Source organism: Lissotriton helveticus, chromosome 1_1 (assembly GCF_964261635.1).
Source record: "Lissotriton helveticus chromosome 1_1, aLisHel1.1, whole genome shotgun sequence".
Lineage (NCBI taxonomy): Eukaryota > Metazoa > Chordata > Amphibia > Caudata > Salamandridae > Lissotriton > Lissotriton helveticus.
In genome coordinates this window covers 100,061,605-100,078,422 of record NC_136057.1, presented here as the reverse complement: position 1 = coordinate 100,078,422, position 16,818 = coordinate 100,061,605, and the positions used below count along the sequence as shown (strand labels likewise).

At 51.2% G+C, this 16,818-nt stretch overlaps 1 pseudogene across 1 annotated transcript in view; it reads left to right on the top strand.

The window, feature by feature from the left end:
- The first annotated feature begins 15,102 nt into the window (after positions 1-15,102).
- LOC144758217 (uncharacterized) overlaps positions 15,103-16,818 on the top strand; it is a 50,998-nt pseudogene continuing 49,282 nt past the window's right edge. The window contains exon 1 of the transcript XR_013595597.1: positions 15,103-15,132. The product of XR_013595597.1 is annotated as an uncharacterized LOC144758217 (transcript). The remainder of the gene's footprint in view (positions 15,133-16,818) is intronic.

The window sequence follows — 16,818 nt, the reverse complement described above, 5'->3', positions numbered from 1 at the left end:
TCTCTGTTTGCACAATGTACACAGCCTTGTGCTCCCTTGCTCAATTGTGTGGTCACAGGGTGCAGCCTCGTGCTTCCTTGATCAGATGGTGTGGTCACGGGGCACAGCCTCGTGCTTCCTTGATCAGATGGTGTGGTCACGGGGCACAGCCTCGAGCTTCCTTGACCAGATGGTGTGGTCACAGGGCACAGGAGTTGGTCGTGACAGGCTGAGTTACCAACAATGGACAGGATGTGCCTAAGTCTCTGACACAACTGGGGGTGGGGAGGCACACAGGCAGCTTCTCAGAATTTGCTCGACCACAAGGAGGAAGGAGGGTTGTGCAAGTTTCAACAGGGACGTGGAAAGAAATTCTTCACCAGGTTGCCGAGAGCATGGCAACACAAAATGGCGTCTCGTGGGTCATTTTAATTGCAGTTGAACAGAGGACAACACAAGCGCATATTTTTATATTTTGGGTGGCAGATTTACAAGCCCCTTGCACCGCTGTTGCATCACTTTAGTGACGCAGCGGTGGCGCAAAGCCATCGCCATGCTGCGGGGTATTTACAACCTGACGCATCTGGGAGATGAGCCCCTGGAAAGGCCTCGCCACATCCTCCTCCTCTGGACAGCCTCGTTGCATTGTAAAGCCCTCTGCCACATGTACGCATTCTGGCCCAGGGTGGGGGGGGGCCTTCCGGTGCAGGAACGTCTCCTAAAAGTGGCTGAGGGGCCATGCTGCGTGAAAACCCTGCGCCTGCTTGAAGCAGAGTAAGGATTGGCGCAGCATGTTAGGGATAGGGCACCCCCGAGCCTTGCTGGAGCTGCATCGCGCTTGCGATGCAGCTCCAGCAATGCGCCGCATTTCCCCCGGGGATGCGTCACGCATCTGCCCATCCGAGCGCCCCGGTGAGCCGCATTTACAATGCGGCGCACCAGTGGTGGCGCACGGGTGGGCAGATGTATCGCAACTCTTGTGGCGCATCCCTGCTGATTAGAAGTCGTAAATCTGCCCCTATATATTTTATATTTCATTCCTTCGTCCCAGATCCCGAAAGGTGTCTGTGTTTATTGAGCGTCGTTGAGGGATATTCTCTTTGGTGAACAGTGACATAAAATAAGTGGCCTTGTCATTCTGAATGTTTGTATAAAATGAATGAATCTACAGTGGATGCCCAGCACTAAAGTTTGCAGACTCTTGGATTCTGCTTGTACCTGATGAAGAATCCCACCCTTCACAGTCGTGATGCACGTGTGCCCTGTGCGTGCCCTGTGCGTGCCCTGCGTGGATTCCCCTCAACAAGTCTGTTCTGGAGGAGGGGTGATGCTTCACTTATTTCGAATACAATCCACAGTCTTCAGTGATGTGCATTGAGCCCCTCACACTCCTGCGCCCGGTGCACTGCACCTGCTGCACAGTCACAGACACGCCCCTCAAAGCAGCTGCCCCTGAACCCTGGTCTTTCTATTTCTTGAATGCCTTTTTTGCCTTTGTGCCTGGACAAGAAATAATAAGAGCTCCTTGGATGGATCGGTTGCCAAGGAACAGGATAAGGGGGAGGAGGGAGCAGAGGATGAAAGGAGAGGGATGTATGACATTACAACGCATGCTTTTACATCGCATGCTTTTACAACGCGGTTTTTACAACGCATACTATTACAACGCATAGTGCTTTGGGGCGCTGGATAGTGAATAGTTTAATTTACTATTCCAACTCCAGTCCCCGTGGATAGTAGGGAAGGTGTTGGACAGTAAATGAAACCTATTCCCTATCCTAGAGCGCCCCCCAGCGCAATACGTTGTAATGGTTTGCGTTGTAAAAGTTTCGTCGTAAAGGCACTGCGTGGTAAAAGTTGCGTTGTAAAGGATGTTTCCCAAAGGAGAGGCCTGCCCATGGGGGGGAGGAGAGGGCAGAGGATTGAGAGGCCTGTCCATGGGGGTACAGGAGGGGCGCAGGGCATTGAAGCCCCTGTTCCCATCAGCCCCCTCGACAGAAGGACTCAGGGTACGAGCAGACCCTGCCCCCCCAGCGGCGCCTCAGACCCCCCTGGGTGTGTCCAGACTTTCATCATATTTGGGATACAGGTGAGACCCCTCCCCACTCTCTGCCTCCATCAAGGGTGGGTCCTGGTTCTCCAGAAGCACCTTGGGGGGGCCCCGGGGGCTTGGTAAAGCCCCCCTCCCGCCCCCCCTATGGAAAGCGTCCGTGCGCTGGAGCCACCGCGGGGGGCTCAAGGCGCTACAAAGATACAATGGAGAGCATTATAAACATGAAGGTCTGTGGGGTCAGAGAGGGGCGCGACCATAGCAGCCCCCCTCCCCCCGACCCGAGAGCCTCCTTGGGGCAGCGCCTAGATGCAGAGCATGGAGGCAGCGCCTAGAGCCTGTCCAGGGGTGCAGAGGAGGTGAGGCCTGTCCAAGGATGCAGAGGAGGAGAGGCCTGTCCAAGGATAGAGGAGGAGAGGCCTGTCCAGGGGTGCAGAGGAGGAGAGTCCTGTCCAGCGGTGCAGAGGGGGTGAGGCCTGTCCAGGAGTGCAGAGGAGGTGAGGCCTGTCCAGGGGTGCAGGGGAGGTGAGGCCTGTCCAGGGAAGCAGAGGAAATGAAGCCAGTCCAGGGGTGCAGAGGAGGAGAGGCCTGTCCAGGGGTGCAGAGGAGGAGAGGCCTGTCCAGGGGTGCAGAGGAGGCGAGGCCTGTCCAAGGGTGCAGAGTAGGCGAGGCCTGTCCAGGGGTGCAGAGGAGGAGAGGCCTGTCCAGAGGTGCAGAGGAGGAGAGGCCTGTCCATGGGTGCAGAGGAGGAGAGGCCTGTCCAGGGGTGCAGAGGAGGTGATGCCTGTCCAGATAGTCAGAGGAGGAGAGGCCTGTCCAGGGGTGCAAAGGAGGTGAGGCCTGTCCAGGGGTGCAAAGGAGGCGAGGCCTGTCCAGGGATGCAGAGGAGGTGAGGCCAGTCCACGGAGTGCAGAGGAGGTGAGGCCTGTCCAGGGGTGCAGAGGAGGAGAGGCCTGTCCAGGGGTGCGGGGGAGGTGAGGCCTGTCCAGGGGTGCAGAGGAGAGGAGGTGAGACCTGTCCAGGGGTGCAGAGGAGGAGAGGCCTGTCCAGGGGTGCAGAGGAGGCAAGGCTTGTCCAGGGGGAGCAGAGGAGGCAAGGCCTGTCCAGGGGTGCAGAGGAGGAGAGGCCTGTCCAGGCGTGCAGAGGAGGAGAGGCCTGTCCAGGGGGGCGAAGGAAGAGAGGCCTGTCCAGGGGTGCAGAAGAGGAGAGGCCTTGTCAAGGGGCAGAGGAGGAGAGGCCTGTCCAGGGGTGTAGAGGAGGAGAGGCCTGTCCAGGGGTGCAGAGGGGGTGAGGCCTGTCCAGGGGTGCCGGGGAGGTAAGGCCTGTCCAGGGAAGCAGAGTAGGTGAGGTCAGTACAGAGGTGCAGAGGAGGTGAGGCCTGTCCAGGGGTGCAGAGGAGGAGAGGCCTGTCCAGAGGTGCAGAGGAGGCGAGGCCTGTCCAAGGGTGCAGAGTAGGCGAGGCCTGTCCAGGGGTGCAGAGAAGGAGAGGCCTGTCCAGAGATGCAGAGGAGGAGAGGCCTGTCCAGGGGTGCAAAGGAGGAGAGGCCTGCCCAGGGGTGCAGAAGAGGTGATGCCTGTCCAGATCGTCAAAGGAGGAGAGGCTTGTCCAGGGGTGGTGGAGGAGAGGCCTGTCCAGGGGTGCAGAGGAGGTGAGGCCTGTCCAGGGGTGCAGAGGAGGTGAGGCCTGTCCACGGAGTGCAGAGGAGGTGAGGCCTGTCCAGGGGTGCGGAGGAGGTGAGGCCTGTCCAGGGGTGCAGAGGAGAGGAGGTGAGGCCTGTCCAGGGGTGCAGAGGAGGAGAGGCCTGTCCAGGGGTGCAGAGGAGGCGAGGCCTGTCCAGGGGTGCAGAGGAGGAGAGGCCTGTCCAGGGGGGCAAAGAAAGAGAGGCCTGTCCAGGGGTGCAGAAGAGGAGAGGCCTTGTCAAGGGGCAGAGGAGGAGAGGCCTGTCCAGGGGTGCAGAGGAGGAGAGGCCTGTCCAGAGGTGCAGAGGAGGTGAGGCCTGTCCAGGGGTGCAGAGGAGGTGAGGCCTGTCTAGGGGTGCAGAGGAGGTGAGGCCTGTCCAGTGGAGGTGAGGCCTCTCCAGGGGTGCAGAGGAGGAGAGGCCTGCCCAGGGTTGCAGAGGAGAACAGGCCTGTCTAGGGGTGCAGAGGAGGTGAGGCCTGTCCAGGGGTGCAGAGGAGGAGATGCCTGTCCCGGGGGGCAGAGGAGGTGAGGTCTGTCCATGGGGCAGAGGAGGTGAGGCCTGTCCAGGGGTGAAGAGGAAGAAAGGCCTGTCCATGGGTGCAGAGGAGGTAAGGCCTGTCCAGGGGTGCAGAGGAGTTGAGGCCTGTCCAGGGATGCAGAGGAGATGAGGCCTGTCCAAGGGTGCAGAGGAGCTAAGGCCTGTCCAGTGGTGCAGAGGAGGAGAGGCCTGTCCAGGGGTACAGAGGATGAGAGGTCTGTCCAGGGGGGTGCAGAGGAGGTGAGGCCTGTCCAGGGGAGCAGAGGAGGTGTGGCCTGTTCTGGGGTGCAGAGGAGGTGAGGCCTGTCCACGGGGCAGAGGAGGCGAGGCCTGTCCAGGGGTGCAGAGGAGGAGAGGCCTGTCCAGGGGGGCAAAGAAAGAGAGGCCTGTCCAGGGGTGCAGAAGAGGAGAGGCCTTGTCAAGGGGCAGAGGAGGAGAGGCCTGTCCAGGGGTGCAGAGGAGGAGAGGCCTGTCCAGAGGTGCAGAGGAGGTGAGGCCTGTCCAGGGGTGCAGAGGAGGTGAGGCCTGTCTAGGGGTGCAGAGGAGGTGATGCCTGTCCAGTGGAGGTGAGGCCTCTCCAGGGGTGCAGAGGAGGAGAGGCCTGCCCAGGGTTGCAGAGGAGAACAGGCCTGTCTAGGGGTGCAGAGGAGGTGAGGCCTGTCCAGGGGTGCAGAGGAGGAGATGCCTGTCCCGGGGGGCAGAGGAGGTGAGGTCTGTCCATGGGGCAGAGGAGGTGAGGCCTGTCCAGGGGTGAAGAGGAAGAAAGGCCTGTCCATGGGTGCAGAGGAGGTGAGGCCTGTCCAGGGGTGCAGAGGAGTTGAGGCCTGTCCAGGGATGCAGAGGAGATGAGGCCTGTCCAAGGGTGCAGAGGAGCTAAGGCCTGTCCAGTGGTGCAGAGAGGAGAGGCCTGTCCAGGGGTGCAGAGGATGAGAGGTCTGTCCAGGGGGGTGCAGAGGAGGTGAGGCCTGTCCAGGGGAGCAGAGGAGGTGTGGCCTGTTCTGGGGTGCAGAGGAGGTGAGGCCTGTCCACGGGGCAGAGGAGGTGAGGCCTGTCCAGGGGTGCCATGGAGGAGAGGCCTTTTTGAAGTTCCTGGCTAGCTTCAAGGTTTTTAGAAACCTTCTTCATGTACTCGGCCATCCTGGAGCAGAGACCAAGTACATAGTCCACTATGTCTTGCTTAGGCTTTTTGAGAGGTAATTCCCATCCTTCCTTCACCAGACACAGGGGTCCCCTTACAGGATGCCCAAATAGAAGTTCAAAAGGGCTGTAGCCAACCCCCTTCTGTGGGACCTCTATATAAGCAAACAGAAGGCAGGGTAGAAGGATGTCCCATCTTCTCCTAAGCTTTTCAGGTAAACCCTTGATCATGCCCTTTAAGGTCTTGTTGAATCTCTGCACAAGACCATTGCATTGTGGATGATAGGGTGTGGTGAATTTGTAGTTCACACCACACTCCTTTCACATAGCAGTTGGGTACCCAGACATGAAGTTTGCACCTCTATCTGAGACAACCTCTTTCGGGAAGCCCACTCTTGAGAAAACTCCCAGGAGGGCTCTTGCCACAACAGGTGCTGTTGTGGTCCTTAGGGGAATAGCTTCTGGGTATCTGGTGGCATGATCCGCTACCACCAGAATAAACCTGTGCCCAGAGGCTGTTTGGGGATCCATTGGTCCAACAATGTATATCCTAACTCTTTCAAAGGGGACCCCCACCACAGGTAGTGGTATAAGGGGGGCTTTTGTGGTGCCACCTGATTTGCCACTGGCTTGGCAGGTGACACAGGAGCGGCAAAACTCCTTGGTATCTTCTGACATGTGTGGCCAGTGAAAAAAGTCTACTCGCTATGGCGAGCCAGATTTATTCAGGACAAGCTAGTTTTTGAGCCTACTCACCCTTTCTAGCGAGCTGAAAATGCAGGAAGACAAACTGACTTTTGACACCCGTCTCTGAAAGCGGAGCAAATGTGACAAGGTAACAAGATTAAAATGCATCTTTATTGGTCACAAAGTGAATGAGCAATAAAGATGCCTTTAAATCAAGTTATCTTGTCACATTTGCTCGGCTATCAGAGACGGAGGTCAAAAATCAGTTTGTCTTCCTACATTTACTTTTCTTTCTGTGACTGAAGTAGAGGACTTTGATAAGGGAACTGTGTGACAATTGTGTTGAGACCAGTTCACGGGTCAAGTACATTACATTTAGGTCGAATACATTTTTCAAGGTACTAGACTTGCAGGTTTAGTAAAGTTTTTCTGAATTTTTGTCACAGTGTTCATATGTGCCACCTAACATTAAAAATTGAGGATAAGCATCAATCTATAAGCATACCAATGTTAAGGAGCTCTTGTTTGGTGCAAACCTATGATTGTCATGACTTGGTAGTGCAGTGGTTGCTTCTGAATTGACAATAGGCCAGAATTGAAAAATGTATAGTTGCATGTTAATGTGTGGATTTCACAGCAGGTTTTATAGAGTTGTCTGTCCGTATCCTTCCTCCCAGTTGACCCATTCCCCAGGGTCAGATGGCAGTAAAAGGGGTGGGCAGCATGCACCCTCTACCCACAGGCTTCAAAGGTTCCTGGGGACCTCACCCCCCTGGGCCGAATGCTATTGAAAAGGCGAGGCAGATCATGCGGCCCTCCATATTACTGAAAAGCTGACAACAAGGAGATAATCGCCTAAGCTGAACTGATCACTGGACCAACCAGGACAGGTGCACAATTTTAAATCCGATACATTTATTTATTTAAGGTCTTAAATAGCGCGAACATGACCCAAGCGGGTATCAGAGCGCATTACATGATACTAAAGAAAGGTGAAATTGGTGGGTTTCAGAAACGAAACCTAGCGACATCAATAGATATATTATGGTATTAAAGGAATTCTGGGCCAAACTGACGTCTCATGATACATCTGACTTGCTGGGGGTTAAAGGTGATTCCAAAGAGAGCAATGAAGATTCAGATTGAGGCCAGCTGCCAGGCATTCAGGAAATATAAAAAATAAAGAGTTACAAATGGTTTGTCCTTAATGGCTGTCACATAGGATGAGTCATTGAAGGAAGTGTGGCAATATGCCAGGAGAGATGTTTTAACTCGTTTTCTCATTGTACAGAATAATATATTCCAACATCTGCATTATACAACTCTGCCATCTTGGTAGTTTAAGATCACAAATAACTAATACATCTCTACACCACTTTTTAGCATTATCATTTACAGATATGGATGCAATACTCTATACTGCATGACTATCAAATTGGACATTGAAGAAACCTTCACTACAAACGGGATACTACTGATAAACTCAAGGCAGTCATTTGCAATACCTCAGAAGGATGAAAGACTTGACACATTTTACTAGACCCATGTGTTTAACAATGTTATAGTTACGATTGTCAGAAGGTCTCCCCTCAAACTTCTTTCCACAAAGAAATATATTTTAGGTACAGATTATTAAGTCAAAATAATTAGTTAATTTTTTTTTATTTAGTAATGAGTTGGTGATGGGATCAAGCGATTATTATTATTTCCAATTATAGCGTACTGCTACCCAACGGGTTTCCAGACGCTAAGCATAGGTAGAAGTGTCTAAATGAGAGATTAAAATAGCCACATTTTAAGGTGCTTGAGAAATAGGAACAGAGAGGCACAGTGTCTTAAGAATTGTAGTAGGCATTCCAAAGTTTAGGGCCCAGGTATGCGACGAATTCTGGGCACACGGCATATAGCCTCATTCTCAGATCTCAGCCTCAGACTGGACTGATAAGGAGAGGCCAGCTCCAGTGCATAGAGAGGGCCAAGCCCAGCTCTACCTTTAAATATGAAGCATAAAGTTTTAAACTCAACTCTTTTCAATTGGACGCCAGTTTAGTTCACGAAGAATATGAGCAGCCAGGGTATACTTTGAAAGCTGAACAAGCATTGGCTTAGCCAATAGGTCTCGCTTTTGGGACCTTATAAGTGCTTAACCATGCAACAGTTGGTGTTCTTGCACCGAGGATATTCTGCTGCATAACTAAATACTTATAGGGTCCAAAAAGCTAGACCTATTGGCTATGACAATGCTTGTTCTTATTGCAAACAAATTTATAGGTGTTTATTTTTGGATCTGAGGCTTATAAAGAATTCTTTGCATGGCGTCGTCTGTGGATGGTTATGTGAAAGTGTTCATTTTTTCTTTCATTTACTTCTGTTGGTTGTGTGCGTCTTTGCTTTTGTTAGTGGGTGTTGTCTGACACGTGTCTTTTTTCTCTGGATGTAATAGTTCCATTTGGATGTAGGAAGACGTTGTGCCCAGCGCATTTTGGAGTGTTTGCTTCAGGAGACGTTAGCTTTCCACAACAATTACAGAGGACATGGGACTGTCATGCTAAAGCGTATTTCATCTAATTTTTTATGCTTATGGCTTTGCGTTATTGGAGCTTGTACGTGTACCCAGACTAAGCTGCAATACATACATGTATTACACGAGGGAGACAGGAAACACATGACCTTGAAGTTCGAATCAGTGTTGTACACATTACTTGTAAGTCATGTACGAATTACAGCCACATTCAGCATCATGTGTCTCTTCATAGGTCTTACCCTCATTAGGAAATGCCATAGTGAAATGTGCAGTTTGACTAATAATTCTAAGAAACACACCAGCCCAAAAATACGAGGATGAAAATAATGCAGGATGTCAAAAACACACAATATTTATTAGTAAAGAAAGATCCGAAAGCAATCTTACTACAAAAGTTTATCAATGTGTTCTTACCAGTAGGAGTGCGCTTTTGGTCTGTGAATGATGGCTGAGACCTGGAGTCGTTAAGGTTTCTGTGAGTGATGACACAGGCGGTATGCGCTTTGCATAGGTGTCAATGATGGAAGGCTCGGTTTGAGTGATTTCAAAAACAGTTTGGGCTTTGGGTCTGTGTGAGTTATGACAAAGGATGTGTGCAGTGAGTCTATGTATGTCATGATCATGGCAGACACAGTGTGTTCTATACATTGCATTACGAGTGATGCAGACAGTGGGTGAGATGTTATTCCGTGTGACGTTTGGGCTCTGTGAGTCATCGGGCTCTGTGGCATCATTGGAATACGTGGCAACAGTATATCTTTGCCCTTGAATTTCCCATTCATAATTGTAGCTTCGATGACATTGTTAATTTATTTTATTTACTTATTTTTTATGCCAGAAACCTCCGTAGGAGTGTACTCAACAACTTCCCAAAGTTTCATGGCGATCGGATGAATGGTGCCCTTGAATTTCCCATCCAAAATTGTAGCTTCGATGGCATTGTTAATTTAAAAAAAAAAAAATGTATGCCAGAAACCTTCACTGGAGTGTCCCCAACAACTTCCCAAAGTTTCATGGCGATCGGATGAATGGTGTAGTAATGCATAAAGGACAAACAGACAGACATACATTCGTTTTTATATATATAGATATGCCTGTTGAGTTTGTGTGTGTTTTATCATCGGTAGATAAGTGAGTGAATGTAAGAATGAGCAAGTGGGTTAATGAATGAACGCTTGAGTGAAAGCACGAGTGACAGTTCATGTGTGATGAAGTGCCTAAACTCACCTGTGATTTCAGACGCACTTTCAGCTACAAACCATAATTGCTAGCATTGTCAAGGTTTGTTGATTAAATAGGGACTTGATTGCTCCATTATAAAGCTAAGCGCTTTGGTTTTCTAGAACTAAATTTGAGTACACAAATCTGCAATCTATAATTCTAACAAGACAGCTGGAGTTCTGAAATCAGCAAAGCCAAAGGGGTTGATGGACGGAGTGTTGACCATTGCAAGCACTCACACCAAGTCAACTGATCTGGGTTTAATCCATCATCATTCTTTAGCTCACTCTGCCACCCCAGTTCAGACATGGCCATATGCAAATCAGTCTGACCCTGTGCCTCATGGGAACAGTGCAGCCCTAACTGCCAAGCTATGTCTTCCCTGGACCGGGAACAAGCATCATGGGACCGGTTTCTGGCTAATCAGCCGTCATCAGCCAGGCTAGCTTGAATCCAGTGGCAAAGTGAGCAAGGGACCCACGTCTGGGCATACCCTGCCAACTTAGGGTGAACAAAGCAAAACCAAAGGGGATGATGGACGGAGTGTTAACCATTGCAAGCACTCACCCCCAGTCAACTGATCTGGGTCTGAAATCAGTCAACCAAAAATAGGCGTTTGCTTAATTATGTACCATCCTAAGACGACTACTTCTTCTTTGCATTAAAACACATTACTTTCTAATGTTAGCAGCGCACTTCTGAACAGTACAAAAAGTCACTATCAATCAGGTAATATGACAATTCTATTTACAATAACAACCATACATTATTGTACTGATGAAATAAACTACTGTCAATACATTATAAGGGTATGACAGGCCATTGGCGAACTCACTGATCAAAATTAAGAGAACACAGCAATTCGGCCATTTCCCCCAGACTTCATCTTATTATGATATGGTTGTGGGTTCTTGTTCCCCGGGACCAAAATTGATGTACTTTGCATGAAGATCAATTACTGTAGGAGCACTTTAAAAATGGTAGAAACTACTTAAACTGTATAAAGCAAATGGAAAACTACCAGGAATGCAACCAAAAAAAGACCCTGCTGTCATTATAAATCAGGCATAGGTGAAAAAACTCATGATACCCTTTCTTAAGATGGGGGTAACTGACTACGCCGCTTATGGCAAGCTAATCCATCTCCCTTAACTACTGTGTTTCACGGGCTGGAGGGACTCGCTTGTGCATGCTGTGTCAGAAGCTTCAGAGTGTCCTGTAACCTCTCCTTATGTCATGAGTTGCAGATAGTTCATTTCTTCACCTGTGCCATAGGCTGCTTGGCCTCCACTCCCTGCATTCAAAGGCTGTAGGGAACTTGGACATGTCCACTCTTCAGTCAAGCAATGCAGTTCAGTTACTCACCTAGAAAGTGTCCACTTCCTCACAATGCTCATGTCCTTTCATACAATGCCTCATCCTCGACTTCACCTACCAGGCTTCGACTTCTTATCGCCCTTCTACTGGGGTTTACTCAGTGGCGCCTCCAGGTCTTGCACCTGGCGTACATTCATGAAGATAGCGGATATGTAGACTATTGTCTTCTCAATGACCCCATTCCTCCCTCCTTTCGCAACTCCACGTCTAGGCCGAACATCCCCGGAATTGCATGGACCGGTAGCAAGCCCTCCCCTTCTGCCCGGATGCTTACCGCCTCCACGGCGTGCTGCAGTATAGGTATGATCTAGGAGAACATCCTGGAGTGCTGCAACTGCTGCCGGGAGTTCCTGCTCAGCTCTTCCAGCCGCCACTGCCGCTCCAGGGTCAAGCCGGGCCGGGGGCCATCTCTGCTAAACAGCCTGTGGGGTTCCCGGACCCGTGGCACTGACAGGAGAGGCAGAGCACCGAGCTGGTGCTACCACCGGCGACCGCTCAGAGGCTCCTGAATCACAAACCACCAGCTGACAACTACTGGGAATGACGTCAGCAGTTGGGCGTCCTTATGCTTTCAGATCGCACAGGTAAGGAAGAAGGACAGTCAAAACAAATCAGAGGGTCCGCCACACCTGAATCTGGTTGTGCTCCTTTCATTGTATTGTACGAGTAGCATTCCCGTTCTAAAATGAAGAGCACGCGCACGCTAAAAGCAGTTTACCCCATTACAATGCGTCCCCGTCGACGAACAATGACGTACCCATTGCTACCTCCCACATCCGTGTACCGGGGGCGGTGAGCCAGCTGGAGCGTCTTCGGATCAGCAGAGGCTGCTACAGGCAAGGGGTGCGCAGACTTTTCTGTTTTCCAGCTTTCTTATCTTTATGGGGCTAAACACATGGCCCCATAAAGATAAGAAAGCTTTTACTTCAGCCGGAAAGCGGATGAGCCCGTCCAAGTGGGCCGTCTGAAAAACAGAAAAGTCTATGTAACAAAGTGCTCTTTCCCAATGGCTGGCCACCGTTTAGCATAAACGGTGACGCCAGCCAATGGGAAAGAGAGTCGGGGCTTAAAGCCTAATACTCAAAGCCCCTCTAAATCATTAGATCTCGCCAGCGAGACTGCGCAGCCTACGCAGGCTCGACCCAAAAAGGTATGAAAATGTACTTTAGTGCAGGAATGTGGTGAGATGCAGTACAATGTGTTACACTAACCCCTGATGCGTGGCACTTGGCACGGCTGATACTTGAAAATGCCTCCTCCCTGGCGGGACATCATGAAAACTCTTGCACCTCAATTCAAAACGAAAGTGAAAAATAGAATCAACAAAGAACATGTTTCATCTAGTTTAAATACAGAAAGGCAGACTCTCTGATCCCTAGAAAATAAGTGGAAGAAGCCATCAGCACCCACTCCCTATAAAGTACAACAGCCTAGGAAAAAGGAACTCCAGTAACATTAAATACAGAAGGTGTTTCCATCAAGATTAAATAAAAGCACCTAAAAGTGATGGAATTCAGCAAACTCCTCCTTTACTCAAGCATGTCCCTAAACTGCAGAATTGTAAAGTGTGATTTATCACTCCTAAGGGTATCCAGGCGCTGGGGCCGTCGGGGAGATTAAGTGAGCTGTTGCCCAGAGTCACATGATGCTGAGCAGCGGCCAATGTTGGGGCTCGAGCAGTGAGCTCTGTGCTCCGGAGTCAGCTGCTCTGGCCGCTGCGCCACACCTGTCCCTAAAGAAGAAAACTACCAACCTGATACTCAATACTAAGGCTGACTTGGGAAACTGACAGGTTTAATAAGTGGGAAGGAAAATTGGATCCTTTCTTACAACTGTGGCTGTCACTCCTTATATTTACATTTATAAATGAACTGTCACTCTTTAGTTTCTCTTGTTCTTTTTCTTGCCTGGGGTGAAATGTTTAAACATTTAATAAAAAGATACATTTAAAACGTATGCTTTTGAGTCAGTGAAGTGAAAGACTCTCTCCTCCTCCTTGGGTCTGAGATATGTGAGGGTGTCTGAAAATGAGGATAAGTGCACAGACCCTCGGGGGCCCCTCTCCCCCTGCAGGAGGCACATACCCTCAGGGTCCCTCCCCCCCTGCAGGAGGCACAGACCCTCAGGGGCCCCCTCTCCCCCTTGCAGGAGGCACAGACCCCCAGGAGCCCCTCCCCCGCAGGAGGCACAGACCCTCAGGAGCCCTTCCCCCTGCAGGAGGCACAGACCCTCAGGGGCCCCTGCAGGAGACACAGACCCTCAGGGGCCCCTCCCCTGCAGGAGGCACCGACCCTCAGGGGGCCCTCTCGCCCCTGCAGGAGGCACAGACCCTCAGTGGCTCCTCTCCCCTGCAGGAGGCACTGACCCTCAGGGGCCCATCCTCCCTGCAGGAGGCAGAGACTCTCAGGGGCACCTCACCCCTGCAGGAGGCACAGACACTCAGGGGCCCCTCTCCCCCCTGCAGGAGGCACAGACCCTCAGGGGCCCCTCTCCCCCCTGCAGGAGGCACAGACCCTCGGGGGCCACCTCTCCCCGCTGCAGGAGGCACAGACTCTCAGGGGCCCCTCTCCACTGCAGGAGGCACAGACGCCCAGGGGCCCCTCCCCCTCGGCAGGAGCCTGGGACTGGACAGGACTCATTGCTGGTGCTGACTCTGGCCCTGCCGAGCCGGACATTATTACTCTCACAGGCCAGGGAGGAGCTACAGGACTCTGCTAAAAATGACCAGGACAGAGAAGAGCTCAGCAGCCTCTGCTGCATGTGCTGTCGCTTGCACAAGTGCCACCATTGCCTACTTAACGTTTGTTCTTGTATTTGAGGGTCTGCTATTTATTGCAGTACTATACCTCTACTTGTACTTTGTACGCTTTTGTAACTTGCACAAGTGTCACTTTTTCCTTCTGTAATGCACCGTTTGCTACCTCTTGTATTTTGTTTGCTCACAATTGTCACTTTTGCCTCATGTAACTTAACGTTTGCTTTTGTAATTTGTTCACTTGTAATTTTCTCCTCTTGTAACGTTACTGTTCCTATTGTGAAGCCTCTGACGCCTTCGGGTAAAGTCCACGCTATAGAAAAACGCACAAAATAAATACATAAATAAATTACACATCTGACTTTAAATTGGAGGGGTGCACATGATGCGGCCAATGCTGGGGTTCGATCAGTGAGCCCTGTGCTCCGGAGTCAGCTGCTCTGGCCGCTGCACCACACCTGTCCCCGGAGCCCTGTGCTCCGGAGTCAGCTGCTCTGGCCGCTGCACCACACCTGTCCCCAGAGCCCCATGCTCCGGAGTCAGCTGCTCTGGCCGCTGCACCACACCTGTCCCCTGAGCCCTGTTCTCCGGAGTCAGCTGCTCTTGCCGCTGCGCCACAACGGTCCCCGAAGCCCTGTGGTCCGGAGTCAGCTGCTCTGCCCGCTGCGCCACACCTGATACTCAATGCTAAGGCTGACTTGGGAAACTGACAGGTTTATTAAGTGGGATGGAAAGTTGGATCCCTTTCTTCCAACTGTGGCTGTCACTCCTCATATTTACATTCATAAAGTAACTGACTCTCTTTGGTTTCTCTTTCATATTTACATTTATAAATGAACTGACTCTCTTTGTTTCTTTTGTTCTTTTTCTTGTCTGTGGTGAAATGTTTAAACATTTAATTCAAAGATACATTTAAAAACCTCTGCTTTTGAGTCAGTGGAGGCTGGGCCTGGCAGGACTCACTGCTGGTGCTGATTCTGCCACCAATGACCCGGAGACTCTTCCCACTCACAGGAAGAGAAGAGCTCCGCAGACTCTGATGCTTATGCTGTCGCTGCCGACCCGGATGTTATTACTTACAAAGGCCAGGGAGAGGTCTGTTGCTGGCGCTGACTCTGCCCCCGGTGACCCGGAAGTCATTTGATTCAATGCGTGAGAAGGAACCCTCGAGGGAGGAGAGAGGGTGAGTCTGAGAAGGACCCAGAGGGGGGAGGGAAGAGAGAGGGTAGAGGATGAAGTAGGAGGGGCTGGGGCAAAGGAGGGAGAGGTTGAAGGGGGAAGGGAAGGAGGCCCTGGGGCAGAGGATGGGGGAGGATGGGGTGGAGGGGGGGCAGAAGAGGAGGAGGGGGAGGGGGGACTGGGGCAGAGGAGGTGGGGCTGGGGTAGAGGAGGGGGGTCAGAAGAGGAGGACGGGGGTAAGGAGGTAGGGGGTGATCTTGATATTGTGCTCTGTAATGTTAGACCTTTTAAGGCAGGAGAAGTCTGTCCTGAATGTGAGTCTTTAGTTTGATAATCAGAGGCCTCCTCCCCTCTTGTGGCCTCCTCCCCTCTCGTGTTCTCCTCCCCTCTTGTGGCCTCCACATGGTTCTTGCTCAGATCGCAGCATCTTTTTGTTCTAATTTCGAACTTCTTTTCAGCTGGCTGAGGCGGTGGAGACTGCACTGTTTATTGGAAATCATGAAGACATGAAGTAGAGGTGGAAGGGAGAGACAGAAATGATGTAGAAAGATATGTGAGGTGGAGAGAGGAAAAGAATACAGAAAAATGTGAGGTACTCGGATGGAAAGATGAAGAGTGGTAGATAGAGGAAGATGTGAAAGAGAGGTAGAGAAATAGATAGAGTTTAGAGTGAGATAGGGAGAAGGTAATGTAGAGAGGCAGAAGAGGACAGTATTCCAAGGGGGGAGGTGAAGAGGGAGAGGTGATGTAGATAAAAGGTGAATTAGAGAGAGGTAAAAGCAGCAAGAAGTGGACGATGCACGATAGAGAGAGCAAAATGAGAAGAGGTAGAGCACAACATTTCAGGTAACGAGAGCGGAAAGGGGTGAAGTGTAGAAAGATGAATTTGAAAACATATATGAACTAGAGAAAGAGAGGTGATGTTAATATGGAGATATCGAGTTGTGGGAAAAATAAAGAGGAAGAGACATTTAGGTAGAGCGATCCGTACAGATAAAGTTTGAGAGAGATAGTTGAGGTGGAGTGGGTGAGGTGAAGTGGAGAAGGAGGTCCCAGAGAGAGAAATATGTGTTTGCATGAAAGAGAGAGCAAGGGACAGAGAGGGTTGAGGATGGGCAGAGAGAACTTTACATATTTATTGAGAGAATAGTTCATGGTCGAGGTAGAGGGATAGAGGTAGCCAGAAAGTAGTAAATATTTAGAGAGGTGGAGGAAAGGGAACAGAGGTAGAACAGACCGTCCTGACCCAGTCAGCTACGGTCGCTCCACTCGCTCCCTGGACCCACTTGCGCCTGATTGTGCCCCCGATCTCGCCTGGTATCATCTGGAGACTGATATTGCCTTCAGCTCTGCTGCTTGATCTCTGATTGTGCCCCCGATCTCGCCTGTGATCGTATTGCTGTATCTGGTATCGTATTATTGTTGCTTTTCAACTGTTGTGCCTTTCTTGCGCTTGGTTGTGTCCCGATCCCCCCCACTGCATTTTGTACTGTGCCATTCGGTCCTAGCTCCCTGCCGCTGCTCCCCCGCGGCCCCACCCCCGTTCCCTCGAGCTTCCCTGGACATCGCCACCCCGCTCCCGCCTCCCAGCTGCTCCTCCCTCCCACTAACAAACAAATAGGTAGTCCCGCGAGCGGAAGTGCTGTGACCGTCCTGACCCAGTCAGCTACGGTCGCTCCACTCGCTCCCT